A 13839-nucleotide genomic window follows, 5' to 3' on the forward strand; every position below is an offset into this window, starting at 1 on the left:
CCACCTGCCAGAAAATAGGGATATATGAATAAGTAGTTCTGAAAAAAACACAGATCTATTATGGAAAGGTCTTAGCAGTAACGATGCAGTCTCATTTTTGGCTGTAGTTAGGGTATGAGTCATTTTTAACCTATCTGCATGGAAATAATGGCCCTGATTCACAGAGATTTCCACTGGAGCGAATAATCAGATGACCATGCACATCTCAGATGTGCACCGGCTTCATTCTACTGAATTCACAAAGCTTTAAACTGGAATACACACTGATATGCATGGAACATCTTACAGATGATAACGTGCAGAGGTGATTGATGACAATGGGCCTCATTCCGAGTAGGGCGCAAAGGGATACCGGGCACCGTTAAGGACATTGGTGCCGGTAATCCCTTTGCACCCTATTCCGAGGTCCCTTAGCGGGTCCCTTCCTTAACGCCTGGTCTAACCAGGCGTTATGGACAGGACCCTTTAAGGGACTTCGGAGCTAATAACGGTACCGCAGATTGCGGTACCGTTATTAGCTACTTCCCCATTCCCATTGAGCCCTATGGGGGCTGAAATGGGAATGGGGAATGGTTTTTTCAATGGGACTTACCGGTCCCTCCAAGGTCGGAATGGACCGGTAAGTCCCCATTGTACCAGGTTGGACCCGGTACCGGTATGGGAGGTAGTCATGGCGCAAATAGCGACATGATTACCTCCATACTCGGAACAAGGCCCAATGTCTTCAAATGCATCTGAGTGATGCTCAATTCATTTCCACACTTGCTCCAATTTAAGGCATTGTGAATAGACATCAGACTAGCAGAAGCAAATCTGAGATCCATAAAGGCATCTCACAATTTGCTCTAGTCTAAATATTTGTGAATCGGCCCATTGCTCATTCACAGGTGTTTATTGGAGTAGCAAAGCATCACCTTCAGTAGTCAAAAACGAACGCTCTATGATAGGAGGGTGACATTCTTGGATGGATAGATCTATTCCAATGCGTTTTCAATATCCCCACTTTCACCATACTGGTGCTGTGCTGGATTGGGTGTCTATGTCAAAACAGGGCATGTCAATAGTTCCTTCTGGCCATAATTTATATTTATTCAGTTTGAGGCTTGTTAATGTTAAAGGATAGGTATACTGCGCACTAACCCCACCAAAGTGGTCCCCTGGCGCTCTGGCAGATCTGAAATGTAAGAGGGTGGGGTGGGTTAGTAGGGCATAGCGGGAAAAGGTAGAGCAAGAGTTTTGAGGTCTTGCTGACAGCCTCAGTTCGGTTAACATTGTTCACTGAGCATCTGTGCAATTTAGGGATCAGTAGACTTCCATGTGCTGTTGTGCGGGACAAATGCGTAGTTTGTTTGTTGTTGCAGTGTAGTGAAGTGCATGCGGATTGCTGCGCAAAGATGTGGTTGTGTTTGTTTAGCGTTTGAGAGATGTATGCAGAGTTGAAGTTTTAGCTGTCAGGTTAGTGTTTTTTTTTTTACCTCGTTACTTTGGACATCTGTGTTACATGTCGCTGCCCGTGCTATATACTCGGGCGTTTCGTGGTGGGTCACTCGCCAGTTTCTGGGCATAGTGGTGGCATGCCTCTGTAACTGTCTAGTGGTCTGTGGGCAGGAAGGTGAAGGACTCCACCCACTCCTGGTTGGAAATGGGTATGGTTGTCAGGTTTGCTCTTAAGGTTGTCAAAGAGGTGTGCCTACCAATGCCTCCCTGAGCTCCTAAGCTGAGTCCCCCTCCCTCCGAAAGCTAGGTGCTCCATGGTCTCTTGGGGTGCCAGTTATTGGTTAATGCTCTCTCGCCTCGCAGCTAACAAGCCTGTCCCTTATGCAATGCCTAACGTAGGGGTTTGGCTTGGGAGTAGCTATATCCTGGGCTCCCTCTCTCGCTGGCTTCTTCCTTCCATGTGCACTTGTTGAGGCACGCTCTGTTCCCAGCGGTGTCTTTGTTTTTCTAGTCGTTTCGAACTGGTTCTGAGGTGAAGAGCCAATTTTTAAGTAATTTTCAGAATTTTAGGTTAGGTGATCCTTTGTATTGCGTATTTCTTTCGGGAGGGTGTTCCACGTTTTTGCTTCCAGGTGGGAGAATGACGACCCCCCAAATGTTTTTCTTGTGTATGGTTTTGGTTCCAAGCAGATGTCATTGCTTGATCTGAGTGCTCTTGTCTGTAGGTAAATGGTTATTTTCTTTTGTATGAATGCTGCTCCTTGGCTATGAATCGCTCCGTGCGCTATGCACATCGTTTTGAACTTGATTCGTTGTTTGAATGGCAGCCAGTGTAACATTTTTCGCGCTGGGGTGATGTGGTCCCTTCGTGGTAGTTTGAGGAGAAGTCTGGCTGCTGCATTCTGGATACATTGCAATTGCTTCAGCAGGTGTTCCGGCATTCCGAGGTATAGGCTGTTGGCAAAGTCTATTCTGGACATGATGTGGGCGATGATGGTAAGTGTGTTATGAGTGAAGGAGAGGAATGGTAGGATCCTTTTTATTGTGTGTAGAGCAAGAAGCATTTCTTGATTATTGCGTTTACTTGTGGTTCTATTGTTAGCTCATTGTCCATCAGGACACTAAGGTTTTTGACTGTTTTCAACGGTGTGGGTACTGTTTCCAGTTCTGTGGGCCTTGGGATATAATGGTTATTTTCCTAGGTTTTGGATATAACCATGATTTCTGTCTTGCCTGGGTTGAGTTTGAGGCTGTTTGTGTTGATCCATTCATAGAGTTCTTTTAGGCAGTCTTCCAGCGTTGTGTTCTCTTCTTGTGCCTCTTTGATTTTATAGATGATTTGCGGGTCGTAGTTGTAGCACGTAGGCTGTGTCTTTTGATGAGCTTGATTAATGGGGCCAGGAAGATATTCAAGAGCAGTGGGGATAGGGACGATTATTGTGGTACTTCACAGCTGGTGCCCTGTGGTGTGGATTTGAAAGTTTTTATCCAGAGAGTTTCTGTTCTATCAGTTAGGAATGAGCAGAGCAGAGATAAATTGGTTATTCCTATTTCTTGTAGCCTCTTGATGAGGATATCATGGCTGACAGTGTCGAACTATGCGGAGAGGTCCAGTAGTATCAAGGCTGAGTTTGTGTCAGAGTCTGCTTTTGTTTTTAGGTCATCCCAGATGGACAGGAGTTTCGTCTCTGTCCCCCTGGTAGGTCTAAATCCAGCTTGTGCCTGGTCCAGCAGCTTGTATTTTTGTACGTGCTCCTGTGTTCGTTCGTAGATGTAGGTTTCTAGCAGTTTTGCTAGGTAGGGAATGTTTGAAATAGGCCTGTAGTCAGAGAGAACTTCCATGCCGTCTGCCATGTCCTTGAGGAGTGGTTTGATATACGCCGATTTGAATGAATGCGGTACTTTCCCTGTTGAAAGTTGCAAGTCCAGAAACAAGGTTATCTGCTGATTTTCGCATTCATATTGAGAAGTTGATTTTCTAGGTGAATAAAGCTGTCTTTTTATTGCTTTTACATACATCATTTCATATATTGGCCTTTCGTAATAACGCTGGATGAAGGCAGTGACTGAGTGGGTCATGTGATGATTGTGGCCTTTGCCAGGCAGCTCCAGTGTCGATGGGAGTTAAGCAGGACGTTGGGAAGGAGGAAAGGTGCATTAGGGTGTGAGAGAGAGGGAGTGGGGAGCCACAACAGGAATCTCCAAATGAGGGCAAACGCATAATAAGGTTACAGCAGTTGAAATGAAATAGAGCTTTAGCTAAGCTCTCTACAAATTAAAACTGAACTCACAACGCTACTTCACAACTCACACTTTAGATATAAGGTAGGAAATATCAGTACTATAGTTCAACATAGTCTTGTAATGTATCTTGTGATGTAGTGTCGTAGTATGAGTTTGAGTTTAATTTAATTAATACTTAGGAGCTCATGTCGCTCTTTTTTACTAATTTGACGGCAGGGACCTGGTACGTCTGCAGACAGGGGTAGCCAGGTCCCCGCCACCAAACTTTCATCATTTGCACAGCGGAGTGCTAATGTGTAGTCCAAAAGGCGGCGTAGACAAGTGTACACCGCCTTAGGCCCTGCACTCTTGCTCTTCGCTGTGCAAAGTGAGTAAATGCTGCCATATATAATATATGATATTTGATTTATATTGCACCCATACACAAGTGTTTCATACATGCTTAGGTTTTACTTATATGCCAGGAAGCGTGTATTTTTAATTGTACTCGCATGGCAGGCAGCGTGTACAATTACAATGAAATGCTGGCTGGCATGCTTGCATATCAGGCAGCGTTTAATGGCCAAGCTGGCCAAGCTCGTATGGTAAACAGTGTTCACAGACACAAGTAAAAGCTGCCTAACATGTGAGCATGTCGTGCAGCATTTAATTGTAATTGCACTTGCTGCCTGGCATGCGCGCACACACCTGGCAGCGTGTACAATGGATCCGTATGGGTCTGTCTTCTTTATGCCCCATAGGGACATTACCTAAGGGCCCCGGGGCATTACCTGAGTCGGTAATGCCCCCGACGCTCGGGTTCTATTGCTTAAATGGAACATGAGCTCCTTTGTGTTTATAGTAATCATATCATCCGCTTACCCTCACTCGCAGATTCCTGTTGTGGGAGCTCTCTTCCCACATGATGTCAGGCTCATCAGGTGTCATGGGAGAAAAAGAGCAGAGTAGGAGGGTAAGGTAGAGGGGGCTCAAGGGAGGCCTGAGAGCAGGTGAGGGAAAAGGGTGGGGAGTAGAGGAGAGTGACGACAAGATGTCCTGAGTTTTGGGAATGAAGTGAGAGGCTAGAGAAGTGCAGAGTGCCAGGGAAGGCAGAGGAGAGGTGGAGACTGCATATGGGTTGGCGAGTTCCTTGCAGATTTTGAAAAGTTCAGCCGTGTTTTTAGTGGCCCCAGAAATGCGGGCTTGGATATAGGCCCACTTCTTCGACTTGATGGACAGTCTGTATTGCCTTTGGAGCAGGCGGCATGCCAGTTTGTCAGAGGATGTGCTCGAAGCTTGCCACTTACGCTCAGCCGCTCTGTACTTGCGTTTCATAGCGGCCAGGTCAGAGTCCTACCAGGGATTGCAGTTGGAGGCCGGTTTCATGCGGATCCTCATGACAGGGGCAAGGATGTTCAGGGTGTTGGAGATGGAGAGTTCAAGGTTAATAAGGGCTTTGTCAGAGTGAGAGTCAATGGAAGGAGTAGGAGGGGGATTGAAGGTGAGGGCAAAAGCGGCAACTGACACTAGCTTCATATGTCGAATGTTTGGAGAAGGAGGCTGGCCGTGCGGACGGGGGCTTAGCCTAGAGACCCAGGAGGTCCAGGTGAGAGGACAAGAGAGCATGATCAGACCAGGAGAGAGGAGTAATGCGAGGGCTGGAGATGGGGATGTCTGAAGAGATGAATGCATCCAAGGTGTGTCCAGCTGAGTGCATCGGACAGGACGGAAGACTGGAGAGGGAAAGAGAGTCACATAGGTTGAGGAAGAGGCCAGAGGCTGCATCAGGGGAGTCAAAGTGAATATTGAAGTCTCTGAGGAGAACTTGTGAAAGAGCTGGCAGTGAACCATATCTTGGTGAGAGCAAGGACATCTAAGACAAGGTCTTCAAGGAGGTGGCAGATGTCAGAGGAGTGTTTGACGGCAGAGCGAGAGTTGAGGGTAGCTAAGAGGAGCAGGTTGCCACTTTTGAAGGTTTTCCACATTGTGCCGGTCATACCAGAAGCAGAAAGGGAAGAGAAGCAAGGGCTGTACTTTATAGATAATAGGCCTGCTCTACCGAACATAGAGAAACCCAATGGGTGACGTTAAAACTGTTATCAATTGTTAGTCCTCACCCCATTCCAAAGAGACGTTATGGAGGCAGTCCACACCCATCTCACGGTGGGTTATCAAGGGGTGATAAAAACCGAACACTGCATAGATTCCACGGGTATTGGCACAGAATATATAATTACATTAAGAAGTATGTGGAATCTTATCCCACTTGTGAGAAGACTGCTAACCACGTAGTCCCTAAGGTACCTACCTCCACAACCTCTGTCCATTATAAAAGTTCCCTTCTCCCAAACTGCAATGGACATAGTTGGGCCTTTAGAAACATCTAGGCAAGGGAACAAATACATTCCTGGAAACTTGTATTATGATAACCACCACCCAGAGACCTTCCCTCTGAGGGATAACACCATGCAGCAGATACTAAAACACATTCTTCCTCTCTTCTAGAAAATGGGCTATCTAGATTAAATCCTTACCGACCAGGGCAGCACATTTATGTAAAGAATATTGGGGGAAATTAAGTTTGTTGGGCATTAAGACCTTACGCACATCCATGTATCACCATGAAATGGGTGGTCTGGTTTAAAGGTTCAACAAGACAACTAAAACAATATTGAGAAAGCACAGATTGAAATAATTTGGTTATCTTAATCCCCTGTGCTCTTGTTGCCGTAAAGGAACACCACAAAAGCTCAACAGGGTTTTCACTGTTTGAGCTCATATATGGTAGGAAACCTATGCACCCATGACATATGTTAAAAGAAAGTTGGAATGAACAGGAAGACCAATTAGAAAATCGTACTCAATCCTTGCAAGACGTGTGCTTGCAAGGCACAGACTAGAGAGCTTGCACATATCTTTCTGTTTAGGGCTCAGGAAAAACAAAGAGCCAGGCCGAGAACTATCGCAAAGCCAAGTTGAGGAAGTTTAAGGTTGGGGATCACGTCTTAGTAATGCTACCTACGTCAGACAGCAAGCTTCTAGCCCAAAGGGCACAGTCCATATAGGATCACTCTGGTAATTGGAGAACTCGGTTAGCAGGTAAAACAGCCAGACCGAAAACAGAAAGAGCAGATATACCATGATCTCCTTAAGGAATGGGGAGATCTGAACCTTCCGGGCTAGACCATCATGAACCTTACATGCTCTGTCAGTTATCTGACTCTCATCCCTGAAATTCTGGGGCTCCAACAACAACAGATCTTAGAGATCTAACAGTCCAATTCCCCACCATTCCCTCAGAATGTCCGGGACATGTGGAAGGTTGATTTCACCACATTCAGACAACTCTCAGCCAGCTGGTATGATTAAAACCCCACTACTGGCCTTGCAAAATCCACTCAACTACTAGCATTGAGAGTACTATTTAGGACACGCAAGTACCATTTTTAAGTTTGCTTGACTCTGCAGTTGAGTGCCCTTCTGAAGTGTTTGCATGCACTAACTGCTCTATCCACGGCTGACCTCTATCTGACAGCAGTGCACCAAGTAAATACCAATTGCCTGGAAGTCAATCTCTAGCAGTCTGACTTTAAAGTCTGTTGGTGAAAGCAGTCTGTGGGGATGGGCTCTGGAGCAACTCTGAGGTGTGTGTGAATTGAGAACCAAGGTGCCTGTCTGCCTGGGAGTCAGCCTGTTCCTGCTTTCTCCAAGAAGCGATCACAGAGGAGACCTAACAGAGCTGTAGGAAGTAATCACAAGCAGGATATCCACATGGCCTAAAACTTGTATGATACAATACAAATCTTACATTAAAGCAGTCAATATGTCAAAAGATTCCACATCAGATCCCTAGTGTTCACAATACAACTTGCTGTATGAAGTTGTTGGTTATTCCAGACCTAGAAGGGATGAAATAGATTGTGTAAACGTGTCTTGCTATAAAATTGATAGTCTGAAAAATTATACTTTATTGATTTATGTGTATTGTATGTATGTATTCACTGGTTTTATAAAGCGCACGTAATTACCCAAAAGGTTTCTTGGCGGTATAGAAAAATAATTATAAATGTATTTACCAATTCAATGTAAACCTGCTGCCTGAAGAAGGTTTGGTTTTTCTTTTCACCTGCAAAAACGGATTTTCTTGACACAGTTGTAGCTAATTATTAGTTAGAAGCTGCTTAGTAAAAAAATGATTTCCCCCCATATTTTAAACAAATAAATATTTAGACTGGTTAGAAGAAACACTTTCCTCAAAGGTAATGAATGATTCTGCTGGTGGAGGTACAGTCTCCTAGTTAAGATGTTTGGCTAATGTCCACGAAGGAATTTGAAGAGGGGACAAAGGTCCTTAAAAATAATTATTTGTAAACGGGTAGTGCAATCCGGGAGAGATGTGTTTATATTTCTTACCCTTAAGTGGCTGTCTTGCAGCCGTATTTTGAACTCTTTGTGAACGGCTAAGTTATGTAGTCGCGAGTCAAAAATAAATCTTGGATGAAATAAAACATTTGCCATTCCCTGAACTGAAACATATCGAATTTTGAAAAAGTGTTTTAGTCTGCATAGATTGTAAAAATGTGATTTTACTATTGAAGAAATGTGGATGTTTAAAGAAATCAAACGTGATTCTCATATCTCTAACTGCTGGTACCAGTTTGGGGCATTCATCGAATGTTCCTGGCCAGAACGTTGAGTCCCATTGATTAGACAACACAATGATAGTTAAAACCTCAATCAGGGTTCATTTTAAACAAATTATTGTCCATGTATAAGTCATGCATAATATTGTCCATGCAGGTCTTTATTTCAAAGAAGAATTTTTTAATGAGGGACGGTATGATATCCCGAAAGCTTTAAACAAATTTGTGTGTTGGCTGCATAGTTTGAAAAAAATAATTGTTTACCATTGATAATTGGTGCCTCTGGTTTACTGTAAAGATTGAAAGAAAGTGGGCGATAAGGAGGAGTCCCGGGAACTCTGCAGGTCACAGCTTGCGGCATAGAGGAATAAATCCCCAGGTTAAAAACAAGCTGAGTTTTTTTGCAGATAAGCATCTATCCAATGAAATGCCATTTCTTGAGTACCTATTGAACTCGAGTGGTTGAGTAAAATGCCATGATTTACCATATCAAGAGAGGCAGACAAATACAGTAATATCAAGGAACCTGCACCACCCATGTCTACTTTCATAAGGATCTGATCCAGAACAGCTGTTGTCAACAACTCTTTACTAAAGTCTGGTCTGAATCGAAGTTGCTGAACATCCTAAAGATTGAGTCAACAAAGTTAGTGAGTTGTTGGTTTGCTACTCTCACTGTTTGACACTAAAATGTTGCAGACAGATGGGTTGATACACTCCAGGGCCCCGCGGGCTCAGAGCAGGCTTTTTTAAATAGTTTTGACCAACACTATCTTCCAGGTCTCAGGCACAAGATCTGCTGATAATGAAGCATTAAATAATTCACAAATCAGATCTGTATGTAGTGTACAGAGTATGTAGGATAGAAGGTATGTAAATTGTTTACCCATCCCTTACACTATCACAATTATTGTGATGGTCCTCCCCTATCTCAGTGGTTACTCAATACCAACATAATAAACCGAGAGATCATTTATATCAAATGATTCATTCTTTAATCATGAATCATTATTTAAAAACTAACTGTTCTTTGTATCTCATAAAAATAAACATGTCAAACTCATATGTATCAATTCATCAATACCCAAATGTAGCCATTCTAAAACCTTTACAGTATGTGGGGTTAGTACTCAGTGACTTTGAGAAGTATCTAGTACACCGTTTCTGAGAGATACGTTCAGACAGCTTATTACAATTGTTTTTATCAAGGAAAAAACAGAAAAACCCTGTCCCCATCTACCCTCTGCTCTTACGTTACGGAAACAGAGTGACATAGAAATGCACTGGTCACATAAAGGGCCTATGTGAACATTTCAGAGAGAAATATGCAATAGATGTGGAACAAGGACTTTGTTGATACAATGTCCTCTTAGAGAAATAGGGGACTAGGTACAGATGTATGCTGTAGTCCATTTGTAGACACGCGATTCGGCCTTGTAATTGAGATGTGCTTTTTCCTAGCATTCTCACACAGCTGATTCTAAGGCCTTATTCAGGACAGTAACATTTTTCAAAAAAGGGACTCAATCTTGGGAACCCCAACAGTTGGCGGCAACTCTTAATGTTAGTACTGAATGTGTCTAGGGATTGTGTTGCACTGATGCTCTCTATTCAGCAGGAGATTTGAGGAGACAGGTTCCTCTAGATGCTGGGGGGTGGGCTTCCAATTTGCTTCTGGTCCATCAATTCAGATGTACATTTTCATTTCGGGTGTTTGCTCCTCCGATGCCTCCAGCCTTTCAAAAAACATTTCAGAGTATTGTCAGTAGTTATTTTTCTAATCTTCTCTAGTTTGTTAATGAAGAGGGTGGAAATATTATTATCCAGTGCTTGCTATGGGGTTTCCTGCATTGTGCATCGAAGGGGGTTTTCCAAGTTGCAAATAATAGCATAAATGTCTTTAGATACATTTTTTGTATTCATAATCTTGTTGCTGATAAATAACCTTTATGACTGTTAATTTATGATGGTGCCAATGTCTTTTGTAGTTAAAACAGTGCTCTATTACACGGGCCGGGCCTCTTTACTTTACTTTAATACACTTGTATAGCGCATCCATGAACCCGAAGGCGTGAGGGCACTACAAAACACAAAAAACAGAAAACATGAGACATAATCATGAGATATGGCTGAGCGGGGTTATATCACAGGCAGATAAATTGTTTAATGGAACAGATAGGTCTTTAGTCTTTTTTTAAAGAATTCTAAAGATTCAATAGATCTTATCTCCAGCGGAAGAGCGTTCCACGCTCTGGGTCCAGCAGAACAGAAAGCTGCCTCTGTTGTTCTGACGGTGTGGCACTTAGGTTCAGATAGAAGGGACAGATCTTTTGACCTAAGAGCTCTTGTGCTAGTTCTTAAAGGTAGTAACTGTTGTAAGTAATTAGGCATCTTCCCAGTTCTACACTTATGAACATTAGGCAAGGTACGGAATAGAGCTCTAGCGGACACAGGCAGCCAGTGCAGCTCACGTCTTGCTGGTGTGACATGATCTCTGTGTTTGAGTTTCATAACGGATCTAATAGCCCCATTTTGACAGACTTGCAGCCTGTTGCTTTCAGATTTGTTAATTCCCATAAGAAGACTCGAGCAGTAGTCTATTTTAGAGCCTACTATTGCTCTCACGATAGTTTCTGCATTGTCCTGTGAAATAAAAGGCCTTAGATGTGTTAAAAGTTTAATGTAGTATGCACATGAAGAGACAATACTACTAACATGCTGTTTCATAGACAGATGTTGGTCAAAAGTCACTCCTAAAGTTTTTACTTTTTTTAAAGGTATGATGGATTCTTCACCCAGTTGGAAATTATCATACTGTGGACCAAGTTTAGTAATGGTGTGCGGTGAGCTAACTACCAATAGTTCAGTTTTGGACTTGTTCAGTGCTAGCTTATTATGAACCATCCAGGTTTCAATTATAGCAAAGACTTTATTAATGGCATCCAGTCTGTGAGACCCAAGAAGCGGGATGACACATTGAGTGTCATCCGCATAGTTGGTAAATATAATGTTCTCATGGTCTAGCATTGCAAACAGAGGAGCCGTGAATATATAAGCAGGGAGAAGTACAGGCACCCTGAGGAACACCACAAGTTGTGAGAATGGGCTCGGATTCGGCATTGCCTTGGAAGACTCTGCTAACTCGATTGTTAAGAAAAGACAAGACCCATTTACAGGCTAGTGGGGAGAAGTTAGCCACTTCAGACAACCTGGTGGCCATGATATCATGGTCCACCAGGTCGAAGGCCGCGGAGAGATCCAGCAGCATAAGCAGGGAGGCCTCCTTATTATCCATACGTGCCATCAATTTGGGCTTGAGTTCGAGAAGCGCGGTTTCAGTGCCATATCCAACTCGAAATCCAGATTGATGGTCATTAAAGATGGGGTATGATTTTAGGTGCTCGGCGATTTGTATATATGCCACCCGGTCCAGAATCTTAAGCAGGAATGCTGTGTTGGTGATAGGGCGATAGTTGCTTGGCATGTCAACTGAAAGTCCAGGTTTTTTCAAAATTGGCATGACCCAGGATTTCTTAAGATCCTGAGGTACCGTGCCGGTAGATATAGAGGTATTGACAAATTGGCATATAGAAGTGATTAGGGAAGGAGCACAAGTCTTAATTATCATAGTCGTGTGCATATCAGTTTTACATCTTGTAGGCTTGAGTTGGGTGATAATGATTTCTAATTCCTTTTCTGTTATGGGGGAGAGATTAAAAATAGGAATCATTGGTGCTCTGTGAAAGGACCATTCAGAAGGATTAGTCACTGTGCATTTTAGGTTGTTACTTTTCTCTAGTATATTTAACTTGATGTTATCTAGTTTTTTATGCATAGCTTGTTGCATAACGTTGCACCAAGTAACATCATCTGAAATGGATCTAGCTGGGATAGTGTGATTAGTCCTTTCTTGTTCCTTCAGAATGCGAAAAAGCTCTTTAGTATTATGCTGGGCATTTTGTATTTGGTCATTAAAAAAGCAATATTTAGCTTTAGTAATAGCTTTTTTGTAAGTCGAAATGGTGGCTTTGTATTTGTTGAGAAGGTGAGGAGTACTGTCCTTCTTCCACAAGCGATATGATTTGGTCGCAAGTGATTTCAACGACTGAAGCTCAGCGGTAAACCATAGATTGTGTTTAGTTCCAGTTTTAGTCGTCTTCATCTTTATAGGTGCGAGAATTTGAGCAACATTTTCTAAGTTGGAGGAAATCCTTTTTTCTAGATTTTCCGGAGAGTCAAATATAAGGTCAGTTGTACTTTTAAGAATTGACTCTAGCTTATTCACCTTGATGTTTTTTAAGTTTTGGTGCGGTACTTTGATTGGGTTTTGACATTTATGTTTAATAGGAAAGTCTACTAAAATGTCAAAATACACAAAAAAGTGATCCGACCATGGGCAGGGTGAGAGTATTACGTTATTAACATTGGTTTCATGGCTTGCAACCCAGTCTAGGATATGTCCCAATCTATGTGTGGCCTCTTGAACCCGTTGTGTAAATCCTAATTCCTCTAATGCTTTTTGCATTTCCAGAGCAATTTTATCATCTTTATGGTTAAACCATAAATTGAAGTCGCCCAAAAGCAAATATTTTGTATTCGCTTTAATGTTGGCAAGTAGGTAGGATGTTAGATTTTTTACAAAATCACTTGTTATATGGGGAGGTTTGTATAATAGGAATCCTCGGAATCCTTCTCTCGGGCTCCTATTATAGTGATACCTAAGGTGGATAGAGGCCCTCGGAGGCGCCCGAGCTCCCTCCTTAACACAGGTGCCAAGCTCTATACAAGGGTGATAGTGGAAGGGTATATGCCCACATTTATCCACTCTGACCAAGTGGGGTTCATTAAGGGGTAGCAGGTGGCGGACACGATGAGGAAGATACTGCATCTGATGTACGCATCCCAAGAGATGGGGGGGCCCGTCCCTTCTCTCAATTGATGCCGAAAAGGCACTTGATTGGGTTGAACGGGGTTTTCTCAGGGCGGTTCTCGTTAAATCTGGTATTGGGAAAGGCTTATTAGAGGGATTATGGCAATACACGTCCCCAAGGGCCTCAGTCATGGTAAATGGGGCATACTCATGGTGGTTCGCACTCGGGAGGGGAACTAGACAGGGGTGTCCCCTCTCACCGACATTGTATGCCCTGTGAATAGAACCCCTTGCCCAGAGGATCAAAGATGCTCCGGAGGTGGACTACAATGTCACCTTATACTTAACATGCTGCTACATATAAGCGAACCACTGGTCTCCATACTGGCAGCACTCCAATTGATCGAACACTATGGTACCGTGGACGGGCTTAAAATAAACAGATCGAAATCGATTCTTTTTCCACTGGACAGGAGGAGGGATGGGGATATTGGAAGGTTTGCACCACTCGGGTTGGAGGTTAACTTAAACACAATGAAATACTTTGGCATTAATCTTACAAGGGATCTCAGGACGCTAGCAAAATAGCAAAAGCTAACAATTTCATGGTTGAGTCATCTCAACGCTATGAAATGGTGGTCCTCCCAAGGGTTTGTGTCTATTTCA

General features: G+C 43.2%; 1 protein-coding gene across 1 annotated transcript in view; it reads right to left on the reverse strand.

Moving 5' to 3' along the window:
• The window catches only part of PM20D2 (peptidase M20 domain containing 2), a 421619-nt gene that overhangs the window by 395166 nt on the left and 12614 nt on the right, over positions 1 to 13839 (reverse strand). The gene's annotated exons all lie outside the window — the stretch shown is intronic.

This window comes from Ambystoma mexicanum, chromosome 4p, assembly GCF_040938575.1.
Source record: "Ambystoma mexicanum isolate Mex_15411 chromosome 4p, UKY_AmexF1_1, whole genome shotgun sequence".
NCBI classification, from domain to species: Eukaryota; Metazoa; Chordata; class Amphibia; order Caudata; family Ambystomatidae; genus Ambystoma; species Ambystoma mexicanum.